The 24,196-nt window shown below is 43.0% G+C and overlaps 1 protein-coding gene across 2 annotated transcripts in view; it reads right to left on the reverse strand.

Moving 5' to 3' along the window:
- The window catches only part of LOC126203248 (cytochrome P450 302a1, mitochondrial), a 218,288-nt gene that overhangs the window by 110,941 nt on the left and 83,151 nt on the right, over positions 1–24,196 (reverse strand). The window contains exon 1 of one of the 2 annotated variants that reach the window (XM_049937504.1): positions 3,556–3,575. The exons of the other annotated variant lie outside the window; for it this stretch is intronic. The gene's annotated coding sequence lies outside the window, so the exon portion shown is untranslated. Of the gene's footprint in view, positions 1–3,555; positions 3,576–24,196 lie in introns of those variants that run through there. 2 annotated transcript variants of the gene reach the window in all.

Below are 24,196 nucleotides of genomic sequence, written 5' to 3' on the forward strand. Positions count from 1 at the left end.
TGATACGCGAGTTGGGGTGGCAGTCATTGCAACAAAGGCGGTTTTCTTTGCGACGAGATCTATTTACGAAATTTCAATCACCAACTTTCTCTTCCTAATGCGGAAATATTTTGTTGACTCCCACCTACGTAGGGAGAAATGATCATCATAACAAAATAAGAGAAATCAGAGCTCGAGTGGAAAGATTTAGGTGTTCCTTTTTCCCAAGCGCCATTCGAGAGTGGAATGGTAGAGAAGTAGTTTGAAAATGGTTCGATGAACCCTCTGCCAGGTACTTAAGTGTGAACAGCAAAGTAACCATGTAGATGTAGATGTCTCATACACGAGAAGCGAACAGCGTTTCAGCTCATGTGTGTACCAGTCCAGGATGTGCCGGATGGTATTTGGTGTGACGTAGCAAGAGGGAAGCAGCGGCCCTACATACCTGAATAATACCGTACAGAAGTTTTCGACACGCTGGATAGCTTACAACATCCAGGAGTCCGAGCAACCGCTAAGTTAGTCTCCGCCGAAGTCGTGTGGCCGCGAGTACAGAAAGACTGCCCCACGTGGGAACGTACATGCCTGACTTGCCAGCGTGATAAGATCGTCAGGCTTGTTTTCGAACCTTGCATAGTTACCAATACCGTCTGACAGACTGTCGCACATACACTCGGACATCGTAGAGCCACTACCATACTCTGCCGGATATCGTTACTTACTATCGTCGATCCTTTCGCCAGGTGGCCAGAGGTTGTCGCGGTACAGAATATATCCACTGAATCAGTCGCGAAAGCGTTGCTGCACGCTTAGTTCTCCAGGTTTGGTATACGGCGAAACATAATTACAGATCCCAGGAGAGAATTTGAACGGCAGATCTTCAATGAACATTTCCCCCTCTGCTGCTGCAATAACCTCCTCACCACAAGCTACTATCCAGTGAGCAACAGAATGATAGAGCGATTCCACCGCGCACTCATAACCGCCCTGAAGTACAGTGGTGGGAAGCGTTGCCACTGGTTCTACTTGAGTCCAAACGGCAGAGAAGGACATCCAGTGTTCACCAGCACTAATGGTATAAGGCGAAAATTGAGGGTTCCAGGAGAATTAATATTCCCACCACAATACAGCCGGTCCTTCCGGAGCTTGGCACCCAGTTTGAACACCATTTTCTGTGTGAGTTTAAATTTGCATTTCCATCAAAATGTTCATGAATGCCCTTTAGGTACTTTGTGTATGATTTTTAGGGCGTTTTGAATATTTTCTGCCTTACGTTTTTGGCTTTTTTTAAATACAAGTAAAACGTGGATGCTTTCGCAGATTCGTGTATGTTCTTTAAATCTAATTCCGAAATTACTGACTGTTTGACTCCGAATAATTAAACATAATCATTGACTTTGTGTATGATTTTTAGGGCGTTTTCAATATTTTCTGCCTAAAGTTTTTGGCTTTTTTAAATACAAGTAAAACGTGGATGCTTTCGCAGTTTCGTGTATGTTCTTTAAATGTAATTCCGAAATTACTGACTGTTTGAATAATCAAACATCATCATTCACTTTGCACGAAATAGAAATTTTCTTGTAAACATATAGCATCGCTGGACCCGAAACTTTCAAAAATAATTTTTACCGTGGTCAAGCAAATAAAAGTACATATAAATAAGCAAATAAAACCACGAGTAAATATAAACAGCGTGATCATAACATAACAAAAAGACAATCCTATATTTCCGCTTCAAGACGCAATATGGACCACGTCATACCAGCTAAGACGTAAGCATAACGTGTCAAACGTAGACATAATCTGCACTACTTGCCATTAAATTTGCTACACCAAGAAGAAATGCAGATGATAAACGGGTATTCATTGGACAAATATATTATACTAGAACTGACATGTGATTACATTTTCACGCAAATTGGGTACATAGATCCTGAGAAATCAGTACCCAGAACAGCCACATCTGGCCATAATAACGGCCTTGATACGCCTGGGCATTGAGTCAAACAGAGCTTGGATAGCGTGTACAGGTAGAGCTGCCAATGCAGCTTCAACACGATACCACAGGTCATCAAGAGCAGTGACTGGCGTATTCTGACGAGCCAGTTGCTCGGCCACCATTCACCAGACGTTTTCAATTGGTGAGAGATCTGGAGAATGTGCTGGCCAGATCAGCAGTCGAACATTTTCTGTATCCAGAAAGGCCCGAATAGGACCTGCAACATGCGGTCGTGCGTTGTCCTGCTGAAATGTAGGGTTTCGCAGGGATCGAATGAAGGGTAGAGCCACGGGGCGTAACACATCTGAAATGTAACATCCACTGTTCAAAGAGCCGTCAATGCGAACAAGACGTGACCGAGACAGTAACCGATGGCACCCCATACCATCACGCCGGGTGATACGCCAGTATGGCGATGACGAGTACACGCTTCCAATGTGCGTTCACCGCGATGTCGCCAAACACGAGTGCGACCATCATGATGTTGTAGACAAAACCTGGATTCATCCGAAAAAATGACGTTTTGCCATTCGTGCACCCAGGTTCGTCGTCGAGTACACCATCGCAGGCGCTCCTGTCTGTGATGCAGCGTCAAGGGTAACCGCGGCCAAGGTCTCCGAGCTGATAGTCCATGCTGCTGCAAACGTCGTCGAACTGTTCGTGCAGATGGTTGTTGTCTTGCAAACGTCACCATTTGTTGACTCAGGGATCGAGACGTGGCTGCACGATCCGTTACAGCCATGCGGATAAGATTCCTGTCATCTCGACTGCTAGTGATACGAGGCCGTTGGGATCCAGCACGGTGTTCCGTATTACCCTCCTGAACTCACTGATTCTTTATTCTGCTAACAGTCATTGGATATCGACCAACGCGAGCAGCAATGTCGCGATACGATAAACCGCAATTGCGGTAGGCTACAATTTAACCTTTATGAAAGTCGGAAACGTGATGGTACGCATTTCTCCTCCTTACACGAGGCATCACAACAACGTTTCACCAGGCAACGCCGGTCAACTGCTGTTTGTGTATGAGAAACCGGTTGGAACCTTTCCTCATGTCAGCACGTTGTAGGTGTCGCCACCGGCGCCGACCTTGTGTGAATGCTCTGAAAAGCTAATCATTTACATATCACAGCATCTTCTTCCTGTCGGTTAAATTCGCGTCTGTAGCACGTTATCTTCGTGGTGTAGCAATTTTAATGGCCAGTAGTGTAACACAGGCCTAAGGAACAACATATGCCTAGTATACAACCTTCACAGATATGGTTGATAATATCAGAACACCGAAACGGGCTCGTTGTGTAAGTAGTATCAATACGAGTAAATAAATAAATAGTGCATCAGAAATCTCTAACTATATATAAAAATATGTCGTGCTTCCATATAATGATTGCTCTAGGCCCACTAGGGAAAAAACCTTCTGCTTTAGCTCTCAAAATTGGCAACATGATTGTGATGATATTAAATCAAAAACTCATGTAACAGGTGACATTTGATAAAAGGCCATTCTATTAAGATATGCAAAACACAACATACTATCTTTAAAAATGCACTTATCAAAAATGTTTACCACTAACATCGTCAACTTGTCCTGGTCCTGCACAGTGTTTTAATCTGCCAGGAAATTTCAGCGGTGGAGTTAGTTTTATTGCCAGGCGTGTTGTCCAAAGTGTCGCACGAGAAGAACGTCGCGTCGCGCTCGGCCTGGGACTCGAGATCAGTTACTGAGGAGGGTTGCTTGACCAGAGCTGTATCCCGTTAGTTCCGCTCCGCTGAGGCATGGCGTACCGGCGGTCTCAGTCCGCAGATATATTTCGAGAACCTCGAGAAGCTTTCTGGTTACCGGATCTGCCTTCTCCAACAAGGGGCCGTTTTAGTTTAGTGGCGTACAACAGCCTCTTCTCTCTCCGCTCACATACAGGTACACACACATTTCCAGTCATTTTTGAGCGGCTATAATTTTCGGCTCTACGACTAATTCCATCTACAACCAGGCGCTGATCCAAGAGGACGGTCATCGGGGTCACGATTCTCTTCAGGCGACCATTTCTGTTCTTTTCTGTTACCGATTTCCAAACTTTTTAGTCAACTTTTGAAGAACAATGTTGCATGACTATTAACCTCCTCAGTCCTGAGCTTAGATTTTACAATGAAAGATTTGTATTGGTGGTCAGTGTATTTGTCTGAGATAAATTAAGATTAAAATACTAAATGTAAAAACTGCAGGTGATTCAAAAACATTTTAGAACATGTTAAAATTGAATACTCCTTTTATTAAAAACGACAAATATGTGTAATATTCAATACTACTTTTGTTAAAAAACGACAAATATGTGCAATATTCAGAAAACTCAACATTAAACACCTAAAAATTATGGAAGAAGGTCCTTGGAATGTCAAAATATAGGTCTTTGCCGAATGTAGCACCGGTGCATCATAAAAGAAACAATCACATTATGTTCTAAACACTCTCTAGGCCAAAATTACTAAAACAAACCGGAATTGCCTTTATTTCTCGACTACACATTGAAACTGTGATAAGCGGCTTTCTTTAAGACGATGTTGCCACCTACTGAGAAAATGGAGGAACGAAGCCATATGATGTGCTGACAGCATTATAAGGTGTAAAGTACATGCCACTATCACTATGTTTACATGCGACACATCTTCCGAATGACGAAAACCGAATTTCGGAAACCGTTATTCGCTGTTGCGTTTACAAGATAACGCCTGAAGCGCATTTCCAGACCAGTAAAATATGGCGTCTGGAAACCAGCTGTTCCAGTTTCTAATTTAGTCAGCACAATCACTATCTCTCTTCAATTAAATATTAGAAGTAAACAATTCATGCTCAATGTAATATTTCTACTTCTCCTTCACTATGTGAAACGGCACTCCTTCCACGTTAGCCGAAACTTTTTAAAACAAGCTGTAACCTGATAGCAGATGCACTTTTATTGACTGTTGTCAAACACAAGTAGAAACGACCTAAACAGTCGGCCTGTGCCCCAATTGTGTGTCCGTAGTCTGCAGACTTTCTAGGCATAGTAGTGAGTAAAATACTGATAATGTTGAGTTTCACACTTGTTAATAGTCGAGAAGTCAAGATGTGAATGTTTGCTCCTACTAGCGTTCTGAAATCATTGCATGACAAACACATTTCTCAGATTTTCTAATGGTGTATTTCTCTGAATTTCTGTCTGTCTGCGCGCGCGGGTTCCCGTTGTCGATTCCCGGCGAGGTCAGGGGTTTTCTCTGCCTCGTGATGACTGGGTGTTGTGTGATGTCCTTAGGTTAGTTAGGTTTAAGTAGTTCTAAGTTCTAGGGGACTGATGCCCATAGATGTTAAGTCCCATAGTGCTCAGAGCCGTTTGAACAATTCTGTCTGTCTGAAGTTATGCTGTAGTGACGTACTAAGCGCTGAAGTAAAAAAAATAGTAATTTATTACTATTATTTCCGTTATATGAGAATATTTATTAGTATATTACTAAAATCCTAGGACTGGGAATAATAGGCGGCGTGGGGGGGGGGGGGGGGGGGGAGAGTCAGAGTTAATGTGAGCCTGAGTAGCAGGGCAAAGAAAGCGTCGCCCCACTCTATGTTGTTGCCAAATTTATTCACAGATGGCGGATCCAACTGACAGCCATAGATGCAGCAATGTCGCACTGACATCATGGTGGGAAGTTCAAATATTGATGGGAAAGTGGGTCAATTAGGCTACCTCCGCTAACATAACCCCATCTCCTCTCCCATCTGCTCTCCCCTCCCCCTTCCCTCCTCGATCTGGAAATTGGCAGGAAAAGGACTCAGTCTGTGGTCACTCCTGGATAGGCCAGATGTAAGTCCTTATTTTGTATGCATTGTTTATTTAAACAATTTGAGTTTTTATAGACTGTGGCTCCACCCAGTATGTTCACCATGAGGTCTGGGGTCCGACTGACATAATTCAAAACACCACCACCACCAGAGAAGAATGTCAGACCTCCCCTCTCCTCTCCCATGACTTAATCCAAGATGGCGATCTGGGGAAAAAAATGGAGGGAAATTCGCTCAGTCTGTGTTGGCTGCTGGACTGGGAGGATGGACGTAATTGTTTACTGTGTTCAATGGATGAGATATCTGTGCTGAAGGAGGAGGAGTTTAATTGGTATATTAATTGTAATCATGCAGCTCAGGACTGTGTCGATAGGTAACTACATGATGTTTGCAAAGCAATGATATTTGGTGAAGACAAAGACGCTACATTAAATAATGAAGATGCAGCAGGATGGATCTGAATTACACTTCGCAACGCGCGCTGATACATTCTTGTGCTGCAACTCTAGATCAGGCCCGTCCAAACTGTGCCCCTGGCCGCGGGCAAATTCGTATGTTGTCGCAGTGGCCGTGCGGGACCGCCTAACCCCAGCCGCGCCTCTCGACCTTATGCCATTATAAGACACAAACACGGGTTTGGATATTTTTCTAGCCGTGGAGAACGTGTTCGAGCCAATGTATTTAAAATGGGAACGCCTGACCAGTGTAACAACAGATGGAGCCCGTGCGCTACGAGGGATACGCACTGGATTCCTGGGTTACGCCAGGTCAAAAATGGCTGAAGTCGGCTGTTCCTTATTCGCGGCAGTCCATTGTCTGATATACCAGGAGGCACTTTGTGCGAAGATTGCCAACATAAAAAATGTTATGGACACAGTTCTTCGAACGGTTAATTATCTTCGATCGCATGGACTCACACATCACCAGTTTAAACAATTTCTGGCTGATATCGAAGCGGAATACCCGGAAATCCCCTACCACACCGAAGTGAGATGGCTGAGCATAGGAAAGGTGCTTCATCGGTTTTTCTCCTAGAGGGGTGAAATAAATATCTTTTTGAAATGAAAGGATGTCCAGAAGAATTACTTTGTGATCCTAAGTGGGTGGCGAATTTGGCTTTTTGAGTGGCCTTACTGGTCATTTAAATACTTTGAACATTTCACTCCAAGGCGAAAATCACTCTGTTGTTGATTTAGTGCAGACGATTCAAGCATTTAAAAAAAAACTTATTTTGTGGGGAAAACAGCTGTGCGAGAAGAATTGTGGACACTTTCCTGCACTAGACAGTGTTAAAGAAGTGTGGATTTTTCAGGTTATGTTGAAATCATTTGCGAATTACAAGAACAGTCTGAAAACAGATTTTTGGAGATAAGTGAGCTTCAATCGGCCTTATATATATTTTTTTTTTTCACCCGTTTTCCCTTTGGGCAGAGGATGTCTCACAAGTGCTTCAAGAAGAGCTGATTGACCTGCAGTGCGATATCCGCCTGAAGAACCGCTTTCTTATGTGTTAAACTTTGGATGACTTTTACAGATGTCTTCCACGAGAGAAATATCCTCTTTTGCACAAGCACACGGCCAAATTTCTCTCAATGTTTGGTTTTACGTATATTTGTGAGCGCTTTTTCTCTCTTTTAAAGCTTGCTAAAATTAAGAACCGTTCATTAGTTGGCGATAAAAATTTGAGCAATTCTTTGAGGTTAGCAGTCTCATGGAATATTGTACCAAACCTAGACAAAATAGTTTCCTCGAAAAAGAAAAACGTGTAAAATGTTAATTGTCTTCTTTAACAATGTTGACTGTAAGAATTAAAGGGCTTTATAACCTTAATTCTATTTTTAATAAGTTTCCAAACTTGGTCAGTTAAAATTATTACGTACAAAACAGCAAACTAAGGATCCGATTTCTAAACTCTGAAAAGGGATACAAAAAGCTGTAGCACGAAGTATAACAAAAAATATTTACTTGTAACTACTAACAGTAAGAATGAGACACTATATCGCTTACATAAAACTATTTCTAAAATAGAATATTTTGTTTACGTTGGATCAGACCGCGGGACGGTCCAGCGTAGAGCAGTGCTGTGAGATCTCACTCGCTCCGCAGCTATCTCTCTCGCTCCTATGCCGACACTAGCGACACACGGTCGCGGACGGGGCGCTGAACTACACTGCCTTGCGCCCGCGGGGCGCGGGCACGCCCGCCTGGCGCGATTCTTGGATGAGCCTGATATAGATCATTCGATAAAAGTCCAGCCAGTCTTCCGGAGTGCAAGAAGCAAGACGTTCACTCCGGGGCATGTGCTCCCTGCCCCCAAAGGCCATGCGCCGGATCACGGCACCGCCAAGTGGTAGTCGAAAAGAGGCCGCGTACTTCCTGTCGCGTTGGAAATACCCGCAGCCTTCCTCCTTCCCATCCTTCCTATACCCTTTGTCGTTGAACATGAACTGCTTCGAGAGTTGTTACGTCTGCTGTTTAAGCAGTGTGTGGAATACTGTCACATACGTAACTTGAAGTTGTCACAGGAACTAAAAGTACCACGGCTGGTCCCAGCGGAGGTTCGAGTCCTCGCTCGGGCATGGGTGTGTGTGTGTTTGTCCTTAGAATAATTTAGGTTAAGTAGTGTGTAAGCTAGGGGCTGATGACCTTAGCAGTTAAGTCCCATAAGAGTTCACACACGTTTGAATTTTTTTTTTTAAGTACCAATCCTCAAAGAGAGTGAGCGAGTATTGCTGTTGACGCAAGAATATTTAAACAATTTGCGATGTAATTACACGTTTTATTCCGAGGAATTCCACCACCACTGCACGTGAACACGGACTCTAAAATAGATCGCGACACACTTGTGAAACTGTCCCGGAGACGCTTGGCGCTCTTGTCTATGAACACGAGCTGCTTCAGAAGTTACTAAATCCAGCTGAATATGTCTCTGAGTACACTTTCAAACAGACCGCTGCACAATATTTTGCTTCAATTTTGTGATGTATAGCCCCGCACTTGAAGACAGATTCCAAAAAGATCACGACACACTTGTGAAACCTCTCTGAGACACTTCACACGCTTTTGTGGGAAACAGATCCCGAAACCGGTATCAGTTGCAATATCTGCTTTTATAGACCAAAACGATTATATTTGGAAGTCGAAATAAATATCTCTGTAACTCTGTAAACATGATGCTCACCACTTTTAGAGTTTTAGCGGCCTGGTTGAAGGCACTGCTAGAGAGAGAGAGAAAGAGAGGGAGAAATTTCTGAGTTCTATAGTTGCTTTGGTGTTAATCACATTTCTGAAACGGTGGGTGGGCTTAGTTTATATTTTCTGCTGAAGTCAAGAACGTTATCTTCCTCACTTCTCGAACCAAGCCAAGACAGGAAAATCAGAAGATTTATACGAGGATCGAGAGTCTTCGATACGAAGTTGCGAGAAACGATCCAGAGAGTTGTAAACAACTTGCAAAATAGAAAAAAAATGCCTACGGAATTGTTGAAATGTTTAATTATCCTGGTACATTCCAACGTCAGTATTTTGCAATTTTGGATCGATGAGCCCTTTCCCACTTTGACGAACGGGTGAAAAGTGTACATCAAAAAGCTTTCATCAGAAGCTGCGCATTAGTCATTGACTAGGGTAGCAGAGTACGTGTGGCGTGCACACGGGGGTTTTTTAGGTTAGAGGGACCCCCCCTTGGGCGAAACGATAAAATACCTGACGGCTTACCAGAGAGAACATCATCATCGTTGATAAAGAACGTCCGTCCTCAGAGACCAAAAACAGGAAAAGTTAACGTAATATTGGTAAACTGCAGGAGTATCCAGGGCAAGGTTCCTGAATTAGTATCGCTTATTGAAGGAAATAGTGCGCATATAGTATTAGGAACGGAAAGTTGGTTAAAACCGGAAGTGAACAGTAACGAAATCCTAGACACAGAATGGAATATATACCGCAAGGATAGGATAAACGCCAATGGTGGAGGAGTATTTATAGCAGTAAAGAATTCAATAATATCCAATGAAGTTATTAGCGAATGCGAATGTGAAATAATCTGGGTTAAGTTAAGTATCAAAGGTGGGTCAGATATGATAGTCGGATGCTTCTATAGACCACCTGCATCAGCAACCGTAGTAGTTGAGCGCCTCAGAGAGAACCTGCAGAACGTCGTGAAGAAGTTTCGTGATCATACTATTGTAATAGGGGGAGACTTCAATCTACCAGGTATAGAATGGGATAGTCACACAATCAGAACTGGAGCCAGGGACAGAGACTCTTGTGACATTATCCTGACTGCCTTGTCCGAGAATTACTTCGAGCAGATAGTTAGAGAACCAACTCGTGAAGCTAACGTTTTAGACCTCATAGCAACAAATAGACCGGAACTTTTCAACTCCGTGAATGTAGAAGAGGGTATCAGTGATCATAAGTCAGTGGTTGCAACAATGACTACAAGTGTAATAAGAAATGCCAAGAAAGGAAGGAAAATATATTTGCTTAACAAGAGTGATAGGGCACAAATCGCAGAATATCTGAGTGACCACCATCAAACGTTCATTTCTGAGGAAGAGGATGTGGAACAAAAATGGAAAAAAATTCAGAAACATCGTCCAGTACGCCTTAGATAAGTTCGTACCGACTAAGGTCCAAAGCGAGGGGAAAGATCCACCGTAGTATAACAATCATGTACGAAAGGTACTACGGAAACAAAGAAAGCTTCATCATAGGTTTAAGAGTAGTCGAATCATAGCTGATAAGGAAAAGCTGAACGAAGCGAAAAAGAGCGTAAAGAGAGCAATGAGAGAAGCATTCAACGAATTCGAACATAAAACATTGGCAAACAATCTAAACAAGAACCCTAAAAAGTTTTGGTCATATGTAAAATCGGTAAGCGGATCTAAATCCCCTATTCAGTCACTCGTTGACCACGATGGCACCGAAACAGAGGACGACCGGAGAAAGGCAGAAATACTGAATTCAGTGTTCCGAAACTGTTTCACTGCGGAAAATCGTAACACGGTCCCTGACTTCAGCCGTCGCACGGACGCCAAAATGGAAAATATTGAAATAAACGATATCGGAATTGAAAAACAACTGCTATCACTTAGTAGCGGAAAAGCATCCGGACCAGACGAGATACCCGTAAGATTCTACACTGATTATGCTAAAGAACTTGCCCCCTTTCTATCAGCAATTTATCGTAGATCTCTGGAAGAACGTAAAGTACCTAGCGACTGGAAGAAAGCGCAGGTCGTTCCCATTTTCAAGAAGGGTCATAAATCAGATGCGAATAATTATAGGCCTATTTCGCTTACGTCAATCTGTTGTAGAATAATGGAACATGTTTTATGTTCTCGTATTATGACGTTCTTAGATAATACAAATCTCCTTCATCATAACCAACATGGATTCCGCAAACAGAGATCATGTGAAACTCAGCTCGCCCTATTTGTCCAAGAAATTGACAGTGCCGTAGACACTGGCGAGCAGATTGATGCCGTATTCCTGGACTTCAGGAAGGCATTTGATACGGTTCCGCACTTACGTTTAGTGAAAAAAATACGAGCTTACGGAATATCGGACCAGGTTTGTGATTGGATTCAGGATTTCCTAGAAGAAAGAACACAACATGTCATTCTTAACGGTTCAAAATCTGCAGATGTAGAGGTAATTTCGGGAGTACCGCAAGGAAGCGTGATAGGACCTTTATTGTTTACAATATACATAAATGACTTAGTTGACAACATCGGTAGCTCCGTGAGGCTATTTGCAGATGACACGGTTGTCTACAAGAAAGTAGCAACATCAGAAGACTCGTACGTACTCCAGGAAGACCTGCAGAGGATTAATGAATGGTGCGACAGCTGGCAGCTTTCCCTAAACGTAGATAAATGTAATATAATGCGCATACATAGGGGCAGAAATCCATTCCAGTACGATTATGCCATAGGTGGTAAATCATTGGAAGCGGTAACGACCGTAAAATACTTAGGAGTTACTATCCGGAGCGATCTGAAGTGGAATGATCACATAAAACAAATAGTGGGAAAAGCAGGCGCCAGGTTGAGATTCATAGGAAGAATTCTAAGAAAATGTGACTCATCGACGAAAGAAGTAGCTTACAAAACGCTTGTTCGTCCGATTCTTGAGTATTGCTCATCAGTATGGGACCCTTACCAGGTTGGATTAATAGAAGAGATAGACATGATCCAGCGAAAAGCAGCGCGATTCGTCATGGGGACATTTAGTCAGCGCGAGAGCGTTACGGAGATGCTGAACAAGCTCCAGCTTCAAGAAAGGCGTTACGCAATACGGAGAGGTTTATTATCGAAATTACGAGAGAGCACATTCCGGGAAGAGATGGGCAACATATTACTACCGCCCACATATATCTCGCGTAATGATCACAACGAAAAGATCCGAGAAATTAGAGCAAATACGGAGACTTACAAGCAGTCGTTCTTCCCACGCACAATTCGTGAATGGAACAGGGAAGGGGGGATCAGATAGTGGTACAATAAGTACCCTCCGCCACACACCGTAAGGTGGCTCGCGGAGTATAGATGTAGATGTAGACTAATGACACTTACAACAACTACTCTCTTCTCCTTATGAGTAAATAAAATTACTCGAAATGTAAAGAAAAAAAAACCTATCAAAGCGCCTGACAGTAACACTGAAATACTGGCAGACAAGGTATCCACAGAATTCTGACAACTGTCATATTAACACTCACAAGGGAAGACTCAACTCATCTGCATAATACCCATTCAGAATAGTTTTATTGAAGATGATAGTGTTTCAGACAAGAAAGACACAACTAAAATTAATTTCTTCCCCATCTCTTCTCCTTCTTCCCCATGATCACATCTTATAGACAACTAACCAGTATCAGCAGGTATATAGTGCCTGTGTAGGTACGACTGGCCAAATTTGTCCTTGTTAGAGAACCTTCGCACCCACGTGGAATGTACAGTGGAAATAATCGAACATTAATTAGAAATTTTGTAACGGGATTAGTAACGTCAGTGTTTCGAACACAAGCACGTTGTGTCGCGCCCGGTCTCCTTACCGCCCTCAATGTTTTATTTATCATTTCCGTACATTTCTTTGCATTATGTTCCGTATAGATGAATGTGATATCGCCTTAATGCAGGCAGGGGTATAACGCGCGACACGCGGGCCGAGTCAAAGCTGCATTGAAGAGTCTAATGCTGTGTAGTAAATATTTAGCAGCTACTTATGCGCCGAAAGATTTAATTAGCGCTGTAACGGAGGTACATTTATGAGAAGCAGTTTGTAAATGTAATGTGTTCCACTGCTAACTGTAGGGGCAGAGGAGACAAGCATGAAAGATCAGGGTATAACTTTCAGTTGACGCCAATGTGATTAGAGACGAAGTCAGACAATGACTGGTAGGAAATCAAGCACTTTTTTAAGCTAATTTCTCCAGTTAATAATAAAACACGAAGATAGACTGAATGGGTCTGGACACTGCTTCTCAGAAATGCTTGTGCTGTGTCCTAACCATCCCACTAATTCGCTTGGCCTAAGGGCACACAATCTGATGCCACAGTCGCAGCGTCACGCTCGATTTAAAAACAAAGCACGCCGAGTGTAGCCCGAGAGCGCCTGAATGCTTTCTTTAGAAATAATGGTTCCCGCTCACCTTGGTCACACCCCAAAAGGAGACACATTATCTACAAGGGCAGCGATGAAGCACTTCCACAGAAATGCTACCTTGCCATCAAGTTGGTTCGGTTGCAGTCTTTCTGTCCGCCAAACAGCGCGTAAAGAATTCTCTCACTGCACATAGGGTGACCCGAATCTTTAGGACCAAAGTTATACAGACGTAAATCCATTAAATTGAGTAGTTTTGTGTACTACAATGTCCAAGTACCCGCAAAAGGCTTCACGTTCCAGGTTTGAGTTTTGATCTGGACACAGTTTTAGATAAGAAACTAATAGTCCGAAATGATTAGTTTTTTATTGAAATAAACAACTTACTTCGAATAGCAACAACTAAGCTCATGTAAACATAAAAGTGAAAACCGTCAGTCTTAATGCAATTTTACTGCTGGTCATTAAAATTAAAACTTCATGGGCGCGCATGTTCGACCGATTCTTGAGTATTGTTCATCAATATGGGATCCTAACCAGGCAGGACGTAAAAGTCAGAGAAGATTCGACGAAGAGCGGCGCGTTTCGTCTCGGGATACGAGTAGTTTTCTCGGTGCTAGAGCGTTAGCGAGATGCTCAACAAACTCCGGCGGCAGACGTTACAAGAGTGGCGTTGTGCATCACAAAGAGGTCCACTATTGAAATTTCGAGAAAGCACTTTCCGGGAAGATTCGACCAACATATTGCTTCCTCCCACGTACATTTCATGTAATGACTACGACGAAAAAATTCGAGAAATTAGAGCCAATATAGAGGCTTACCAACAACCATTCTTCCCACGCGCCTTTTGCGAAGGGGGGAGGGGAATCAGTTAGTGGTACCAGAATTATCCTCCGCGACAGCCCATTAGATGGTTTGGGGAGTATGACGTGGATGTAGATATAAAAACGTCAAAAGTACTACGTCCCTGATATGCAAATGATTAGCATTCCAGCGCAACTGGATAAAATACACTTCTGCCCATTAAAATTGCTACACCACGAAGATGACGTGCTACAGACGCGAAATTTATCCGACAGGAAGAAGATGGTGTGGTATGCAAATGATTAGCTTTTCAGAGCATTCACACAAGGTTGGATCCGGTGGCGACACCTACAACGTGCTGACATGAGGAAAGCTTCCAACCGATTTCTCATACACAAACAGCAGTTGAAAGGCGTTGCCTGGTGAAACGTAGTTGTGATGCCTCGTATAAGGAGGAGAAATGCCTACCATCACGTTTACGACTTTGATAAAGGTCGGACTGTAGCCCATCGCGATTGCGGTTTATCGTAACGCGACATTCCTGCTCGCGTTGGTCGAGATCCAATGACTGTTAGCAAAATACGGAATCTGTGAGTTCAGGAGGGAATAGGGAACGCCGTGCCAGATCCCAACGGCCTCGTATCACTAGCAGTCGAGATGACAGGCATCTTATCCGCATGGCTGTAACGGATCGTGCAGCCACGTCTCGATCCCTGAGTCAACAGATGGGGGCGTTTGCAAGACAACAACCATCTGCACGAACAGTTCGACGACGTTTGCAGCAGCATGGACTATCAGCTCGGAGACCATGGCTGCGGTTATCCTTGACGCTGCATCACAGACAGGAGCGCCTGCGATGGTGTACTCAACGACGAACCTGGGTGCACGAATGGCAAAACGTCATTTTTTCCGATGAATCCAGGTTCTCATTACAGCATCATGGCGGTCACATCCGTGTTCGGCGACATCGCGGTGAACGCACATCGGAAGCGTGTATTTGTCATCGCCATACTGGCGTGTCAGCCGGCGTGATGATATGGGGTGCCATTGGTTACACGCCTCGGTCACCTCCTGTTCGCATTGACGGCACTTTGAACAATGGACGTTACATTTCAGTTGTGTTACGACCCGTGGCTCTACCCTTCATTCGATCCCTGCGAAACCCTACATTTCAACAGGATAATGCACTACCGCATGTTGCAGGTCCTGTACGGGCCTTTCTGGATACAGAAAATGTTCGACTGCTGCCCTGGCCAGCACATTCTCCATATCTCTCACCAACTGAAAACGTTGGTCAATGGTGGCCGAGCAACTTGCTCGTCACAATGCGCCAGTCGCTACTCTTGAGGAACTGTGGTATCGTGTTGAAGATGCATGGGCAGCTGTGCCTATACACGCCATCCAATCTCTGTTTGACTCAATGCCCAGGCGTATTAAGGCCGTTATTACGGCCAGAGGTGGTTGTTCTGGGTACTGATTTCTCAGGATCTGTGAACCCAAATTGCTTGAAAATGTATTCACATGTCAGTTCTAGTATAATATATCTGTCCAATGAATACCCGTTTATCATCAGCATTTCTTCTTGGTATAGCAATTTTAATGGCTAGTAGTGTAGCTGTTTAGTGTTGTTACCAGGCGTGGTGGGGTATATAAGGAGCGCGAACAGCGTCAGGTGTTGAGTATTACTGTTTAGGATGCAGAAATAGAATTAGTTGCTGACACACCATGAGTGACAATGCCTTGTGGGCTGGCTCGTTCGTAACGTCCCAGGAAGGGAGCGGGAGCAGAAGCCTTCGTCAGTTACTTAGGAAAGTCGAGGAGAGTTTAAGAGGGTCATTGACGGACCAGAAACTATTGAAACTGGTGCCACTTGAATAATTCACCAACTTATTTGATAGATATTTACACTGCTGAGAGACTTGGTATACAAGAGCTTTACCTTTATGGCACTCTGGCCAAACTCCTAAATTTCATTACAGTAAACTGTTCTGTATACTTTGACAACATGTCTGAGATATTGTACCAATGTACTATAAATCATTTGTAGTGCTCTTTCTGTGGGTGAAAAGCTATCGTCTGTATATTCTATGTCCATACTAGCGTGCATACTTGCTTAAATATCATGCATCTGATAGGTTACTAATACCGACGGAATCCCACATCTCAGTACAATCTCTTCCGCAAATTTTTTGTGCCACAGTTTCGGCGTCTTGAGATTCGATTGGTATCACAACCATAAATATGCTTAAATCATCATGAAATGCAGGATATGTCTATTCCATGCAACTGTGATATGTAGTAGATCATGTGTCCTTATGACACTCCTCAGATGTGTTTAGCGCGTCCACATTCACTAACGCAATCTTAGATTTACTTTTCATATGTTTGATACTCTGACACTTTCCGCATATTCTGGTATTTTCTTCCACGACTATTTGTATCTTTCCATGTTTCATACTTTTTATGCGATCCAGTGTTCTGTAGGTCCCTCGGTGTCTGCCTAATGGACCCTCATGCATTTCCTTCATAATCTGTGTTTTTTCGTCTGCTCTAATTTCTTCGTCCTCGGCATCTTATTCTTCTTCTCCCGTAACTCTTGTTATGTGAGGCTCCATACCTTCCTCTGTGCTACCTGTATCATTAGCCCTTATCCTATTTAATGCGTCTGCATTCAGCTTGCCTGGCTTGTACACATTATCATATGAGTGTTCCTCTAAATTCAACAATTACAAAGATGGATCTTGGACTCTAGAAATCTGTGTCAGTGGCTGTGATTGGTTACTACCACAAAATGTCTTCCATACACATATGGTCTGAACTGTTTGGTGCCCACACTATTGACAAACATTCTATTTCGATCGCCGAATAATTCTTCTCTGTCTCATTTAAGAATGACGAGACTTAGGCCTATTTGTCATACCATTGCTACTAACAATTCCACACTGGCATATGTGGTTATTGTAAGTGGTTTCTCAAAGTGTGGGTAACTTAATATCAGACGGGTAACCAATTTCTATTTCAGTTCTTCAAATGCTGCTTACTGCTGAGTTTCCCTTTCATATGGCCATCTTCAAATGCTATGGATGGCATTTGGTGAAAAATGAATGAACTCTTGTTCACAGAATGCCACCCATAGCATCTGAAGAGGCCATTGTAGGGTGAAACAGGTTGTGATTGTATCATAAGACAGCGATGTGTCAAAAGTAAAAAATATCTTACAATAATGTATAATTTGTCGGGCATAAAAGTGAAAACTTCTTTTATCTGGGTAATTCTCTTCTACATTTCACGTACCTGACTCCTCATGTTAGTCTACTCCTGCACAGTTAAATTAGCATCCCCAGTTATTTTTACATATTGCAACAAAAATACCTTATCTTCACCCCCCACAGCCTCAAATGCTGCACTCATATTCCCGATGAACTCTCTGAACTCCTGTCCCATCAAAAGATTTGCTCATTAGTACTAGTGTGTGTTTATTACTGACTGTGATAACTCCTTTGCTAGTGGAGGGATCGGCTTATACAACCACAAAGTACCTTAATACTAATGTTGTTGTTGCTTGCCTATGTGACCTTCTGTAGCGACAGTGCTTGCAATGGTGACAGCTATGACGATTACACCCTTCCTCTGGTGTTATCTTTAGTGCTATTACGAGTTTTTCTGGGCTTCCTTCGTGTCAATTTCAACTTATCTGGCTCTGACAACCTTGGCGTCCAAGCGAGCTTCATCATCATCATCATCATCATCATCATCATCATCATCATCTTCTTCTTCTTCTTCTTCTTCTTCTTCTTCTTCTTCTTCTTCTTATTTCTTCAACCTCTGTTATCTCTGTAGGTCCAGATGGGTTTATCTTCTAGCAGTAACCATTCATACCGAGCGAGGTGGCGCAGTGGTTAGCACACTGGACTCGCATTCGGGAGGACGACGGTTCAATCCCGTCTCCGGCCATCCTGATTTAGTTTTTCCGTGATTTCCCTAAATCGTTTCAGGCAAATGCCTGGATGGTTCCTTTGAAAGGGCACGGCCGATTTCCTTCCCAATCCTTCCCTAACCCGAGCTTGCGCTCCGTCTCTAATGACCTCGTTGTCGACGGGACGTTAAACACTAACTACCACCACCACTACTACAGTAACCATTCATAAGTCTGACCAGATATCCTTCCTACTCTCTCCTCTTAAGCTCTCTTGCCTAATTTCTGATCTTAGCTCTCAGAAAAGCATTAACACCTTACCACACGCCTGGCACCAAAATATTTTTCATTTCGTGTCCCAGCTAGCTGCTGACAGAACTCGAGGAACAGTTCCTTGTGGGGTCCTAACATCGTAGGAAGTGACGGGGCTAAACACCTGCCCCAGTTACTTAGAAAAAGTGAGAAGAATGAAGAGGGTTACAATCAGACTATGAAATATTTAACAAGTGATAGATGAATCATTCAGCTATTTGTTTCATAAATATTTTCACTGCTGGGAGAGATGTCTTACAGTGGATTTACCTCTGTGGATCGCTGGCTTAATTCCTTCAGCTGCATTACAGTGAACTGTTGTGATTACTTTAGAAACACTGGTTCCTAGCTGCCACAGATTAGTGCTGTCCCCTAACTCGTTCTGCTTACCTATAGGGAACACAAATACCTCACTCTGTCCCCATAACTACTGAGCTTTGCCAGGGATCAGTACTATGTCATGACAGAAACACTATATTAGCTCACTAATAGACAGCTCTTGTTCTCCTGTTATTTGACACATAGGCAAAAACACCCCATACTTCTAGTACTCTATTATCTATGTCAGTTTGTCATCGAAATGCAATACAGACTTCTTTTTAGAAAGCTTACTTCTTAGTTCTATAGCATTGAGGCGGTACTGCTGTTCTTCAGGCATCCTGTTATGTCATTCTTTTCCGAATGTAATGCGATGACTTCTCACAGCTAACTGCCACTTCTTCTCTACTACTCCCACTTATAGCCTACTATTTACTAGTGATTCTGTCTCTGGGTTTCTTGTCACTTATTTTCTGCTCTCACTCTCTGATTGTTTTTCCTAATTTCTGGAAACCTTCCACACTCAATTAGAGAAGTGCCCAAAACTGGGTGGCTCACTACCTCTTCTGTGATTCAGTGGCCGACTGTGGCAATGTGACATACATACGACCTCACTGCCAGAAACATACCCATAAATGATGACTCACTTTCACCTGATCCTATTTAATGTGCCACGCACGCTACCATATCCACTGGTCTTATGTTGTCTCATGTCTTTGCTGGTACTAATCAAACTGGACAACCATGACACATAACACATTAATCAGTATAGACAGCCATGACACAGCGTGCTGGTAAGAGACAGCATTATAAGCACCTGTTTGACTCTCAAAGAGACCTTATTGTCGCTCTTCATTTGGTCGGCTGATCGAACGGTACAATATCCAGATCTGTGGGCATTCGGCTATGACAATGGCCCAATGTTTGGCTGCATGGTAATGTGAGGGTACACACACTCGTCGTCAAGGTTCTGGTCGACCAAGTCTGGACAGCACAAGGGAGGATCACCATATTGTGCACCAAGCACATCATAACCTCTTCACATCTGCAACTGCCATCTGAGAACATGTAATGAGCTCTGTGCAGCATTCTCTGCAACAATGGTCAGAGACTAGCAGCAGCAGCAGGATTAGGAAATTGCTGGGTGCAGGCTGCCGTTAACACAACACAAGCAGCTTTGTTTGGACTGGTGTCATGACGACGAAGCATGGACTGCTCATGAATGGCATCACATTATGTTCAGCAATGACTCGCCATTCTGCACGACCTCAGTATCATCATCAGCGAGTATGGTGGCAATATGGGAATGGGAACCATTACTTCAATTTTTTGGAGAAGCACAGCAGTGTTAATACTGGTCCCATTGTGTGGGGAGCCAGTGGGCATCACTTCAGGTCACAGCCGGTAGTGATTGAGGGAACTCTTATAGCATAACTACCTCTCATTCAACTGTACCGTGGTGTCGTTTTTCAACAGGGCAATGCTTCTCCACACATGGCACATGTCTCTATGAACTGTCTGCACGATGTTGAGGTGTTTTCTTGGCCAGCAAGGTGCCTAGGTTTGTCTCCAACACGTGTATAATATGTGTATAACCAGTTTCGGCGTCAGCTCCTTTCTAGTGTCTGTATCCACGATATCAAGGCCCATTTACAACAATTGCGGGTTAAATCGCCTCAGGAGAGGACAACACCAACTTCATGACGCCATTCCCAACCGAATCAGTGCATGTACCTGGGCCAGAGGGAGTGCAGTGTCCTGCTAATAAGTGGTCCGATACTGCGAGTTCTTTGTCAGTCTGACTTGATTTTATAATCACTGAAATGACATCACATATCCTTCCAACCCTTGTAGATTCATTTTGTTTCCTTTATCACTTCTGGATGCTTCACTTTTTTTTGTCAACCAGGGTATATAAGAAAGACTACAATATAACAAGGACAAAAATATAGTTCGTGTCGGAATTGGACAGCAGCCATAGCATGGCCTATCGAGACTGCTGTCTATTGTTCCGTGATATTGCTGCTCACATGGACTTTGTCCATGCTTGCCATGAGCATATGGAATCGATGGTTTTGGAAGGGTTGTACCCAACACCATGCAGTATCTCAATAGTCCTACTCAACTACATCCCGAGAGGACAGACTCAGTATTCACTTGACCATGCGGAATCGTACTTTGAATTGAGAAACGTGCTTGTTTGCAGCAAGAAAAGTATCTACACGAGCACTGCAGTGATTACTCTGGTTCACCAAAGTGACCATTATAGCCCAGTCAACGAAGACCAAAAAGCGTCGATCAGGGGAAAAAAAAATCGTGCACTCGCCATTTCTTTCACAGTGGTAGCAGGGAAACGCCTGACCGCTGGCATGTGCGTGGGGGAAAGGGGGTTCGGTTTAAGGGTCACTTTTTAATGTTTCTCTCGAATAACTCGAAAACCGCGACTCCGAGCGAAAATTTTTACCAGTATAAAATTAAATTACATTAAATTTCCTACAAAAAAATCCTATTCATTTTTTTCTGTAACACTAATAGTCTCCGTGTTTCATGCGATGGAAATATCGCAGTTTGTTAAAAATATTGTTCTAACGCTATAAATTAATGTTTCTCTTAAATGAAGTGGATTAAAATCAAACTATTAGAATAGGATCATAATGATGGTGGTAATGAGTAACAAGAAGCATTTCTAAACATCATGTATATTAACACAAATAAACACAGAACCTTGTCTCTGCACATCCAATCAAGACAGCCAACAAGCAGTAAAAGACAAGAGTAAGCCGCACAGCAGTTTGTTTGAAACAGATTCTGCATGAATTTTACAAATCTGTATCATGTGTGCTAGTGTTGTACCCTTTGCAGGATAATTACATCTTTGACTTTACATTATATTTTGATATTTCGTTACAGGGGGAGATGTGTGGGGCAGAAATGTGGGGAACGTAGGTTGCCAGATTGTGATCATGCACTACATTTCTTCATAGGTCTGCGAACTTGAGGTCGAGCAGGTAATTCCCCATTCCGTCTACCCCAGTACGTCACAAGAAAGAACTATAAGAGGTTTCCCAAAGTTATACGAACCCTCCACGCCAAACCTATCGAATCACTGGCGACGAAGTGTGCAGACATGCCCAGGGAGTGTTCATTTTGCAAAAAATGGTTAACACTACATGGGATGAAGAAATGAGTTACAGATAACACTAATGCAAGTAATGCACATCGACAGAATCTAAGTAATAAAATAACTTCACAGATCACGTGTTTAATTACTTGAGGTTTTTTCCAATTTATTGAATGACTAGTTACCCGCAGTTGTTTAGTGAGCTTTTGTGTAATAGATATGTCTGTTTTATTTCTGTGACATTGTTACTGGCGTATGTAGTGTTCGTGGGAAAGGGATTGGATTGATATACGTGACACTTTGCTGATGTCTATCGTTGGCAGCGTATTGTAGAACTGTGTAATTGTGTTTTACCTATTTGGTATTGATGGATGACCGAAAAGCTACTGCACTTCCACTTAGGAACTGCTGGCATTTGTGGACTGGGCTGCTCTGAGTGGAGCCGCTTACCTCATATCCACAGTATATATTGCAAGATTGGTGTGAATATGTCCGACGGAATGTGAATGATCACGTTCAAACACAGAACAGCAATTTTCTGTAATGTATTGCTTGACTTATGTGAAAATATCTGAAGTTCCATGACACCTAGGTGACCTACTTCTAAAGAAGAAGGCGACAATTTAAGTCTCTGGGCCACTACACGTTTTGGTAGAGCTGAGGCTGGGGTGATGCATTTGATAGACCCATGCAGCGCAAAGTATTCCAGACATCACAGTGGAAAGAATGAAATCTATATTGTCAAATACAATACATATTGGCAGCATGGCACCCTCTAGAAAGACTTTTCAATGTGGTAGACTATTGACAGGTCCAGCTGCTGAGCTTTTCTGCGTAATAGCTCACATAACAATTGCAAATAAGTATTCATTTAATAAACTGAAAATAGCTCCACTACATAAGCACGAGCTCAGAGAAGTTCTTTTGCCTACTCACATAAGAGAACTGGACAGGTAATGCTAGAGGAGTGTGTAGTCCGTCTTTAATCTGAAAACTGAGCAACGTTCACGATGGGGAAATTTGCCTTCCACAGAAGAACACTACTGCTGCTTTAATAAAATGAAACACTTACAGCCGTCCATATGATGTAACCGCGATGTTGTCTCTCCAACCACCAACTATCACGTTGATTGTTGGTTGGAGAGACAACATCTTGGTTATAAGTAGTCTGCAAAAACCGGTTTTAGATGTTGGCCACTGTTCCTCGTGTATATGGATAGTGTTAACCCCCTTTGCATCAACTAAATCCTGTGGATGGTGCAGTGAAGCATCGACACTGGTAGCCATACAATAAATGACATCATAAGTACGGCTGTAGGTGTTTCATTTTATTACATAAGTGAACAGCCGAAATCCCCAAGAGCTCCGATCACAAGGATGGACGTACAAAAACTACAGCTGCAGTACAGGATGGCAAAGAATCAATTTTCTCTCTAGCATTGAGGTATAGGGTGCAGAGATTGACGTAGATTCTGTTATTAATAATTCATATATTCATTCCACGTAGTGCTAAAGTATGTTGTGTAAAATAAACATTCCCTGGGCACGTGTGAATACTTTTTCACCAATGAATCATGAGGCGCACTGTGGAGGGTCTGTAGCTTCTTCTCAGGACGTGCTGGGATAGACAGAAAGGGGTATCATCTGCTCAACCTTTAGTTCGCAGATCTATAAAGGAGGAAAATGCATGAACACAATCTGGCGACCTACTTTCCCTCACAATTCCACTTCCCACTTCTTCCTCCTCCAACCGATTACACCCCCAGAACACAATTCATCCCTTAGTAAAGCTCTACTGGTCCTAGATGTGGTACACGCATTTAATATTTCTTTTTAACGCACTTCATTTAAAGATAAACACTAATTTTATACCGTTGCAACAATATTTTTCATAATCTGCGATATTTCCATCCCCAGCAATACGGAAACTACACTACTGGCCATTAAAATTGCTACACCACGAAGATGACGTGCTACAGACGCCAAATTTAACCGACAGGAAGAAGATGCTGTGATATGCAAATGATTAGCTTTTCAGAGCATTCACACAAGGTTGGCGCCGGTGACGATACCTAAAACGTGGCTGATATGAGGAAAGTTTCCAACCGATTTCTCATACACAAACAGCAGTTGACCGGCGTTGCCTGCTGAAACGTTGTTGTGATGCCTCGTGTAAGGAGGAGAAATGCATACCATAACGTTTCCGACTTTGATATGGGTCGGATTACAAACTATCGCGATTGCGGTTCATCGTATCGCGACACTGCTGCTCGCATTGGTCGAGACCCAATGACTGTTAGCAGAATACGGAATCGGTGGGTT

This window comes from Schistocerca nitens, chromosome 9 (genome assembly GCF_023898315.1).
Source record: "Schistocerca nitens isolate TAMUIC-IGC-003100 chromosome 9, iqSchNite1.1, whole genome shotgun sequence".
NCBI lineage: Eukaryota > Metazoa > Arthropoda > Insecta > Orthoptera > Acrididae > Schistocerca > Schistocerca nitens.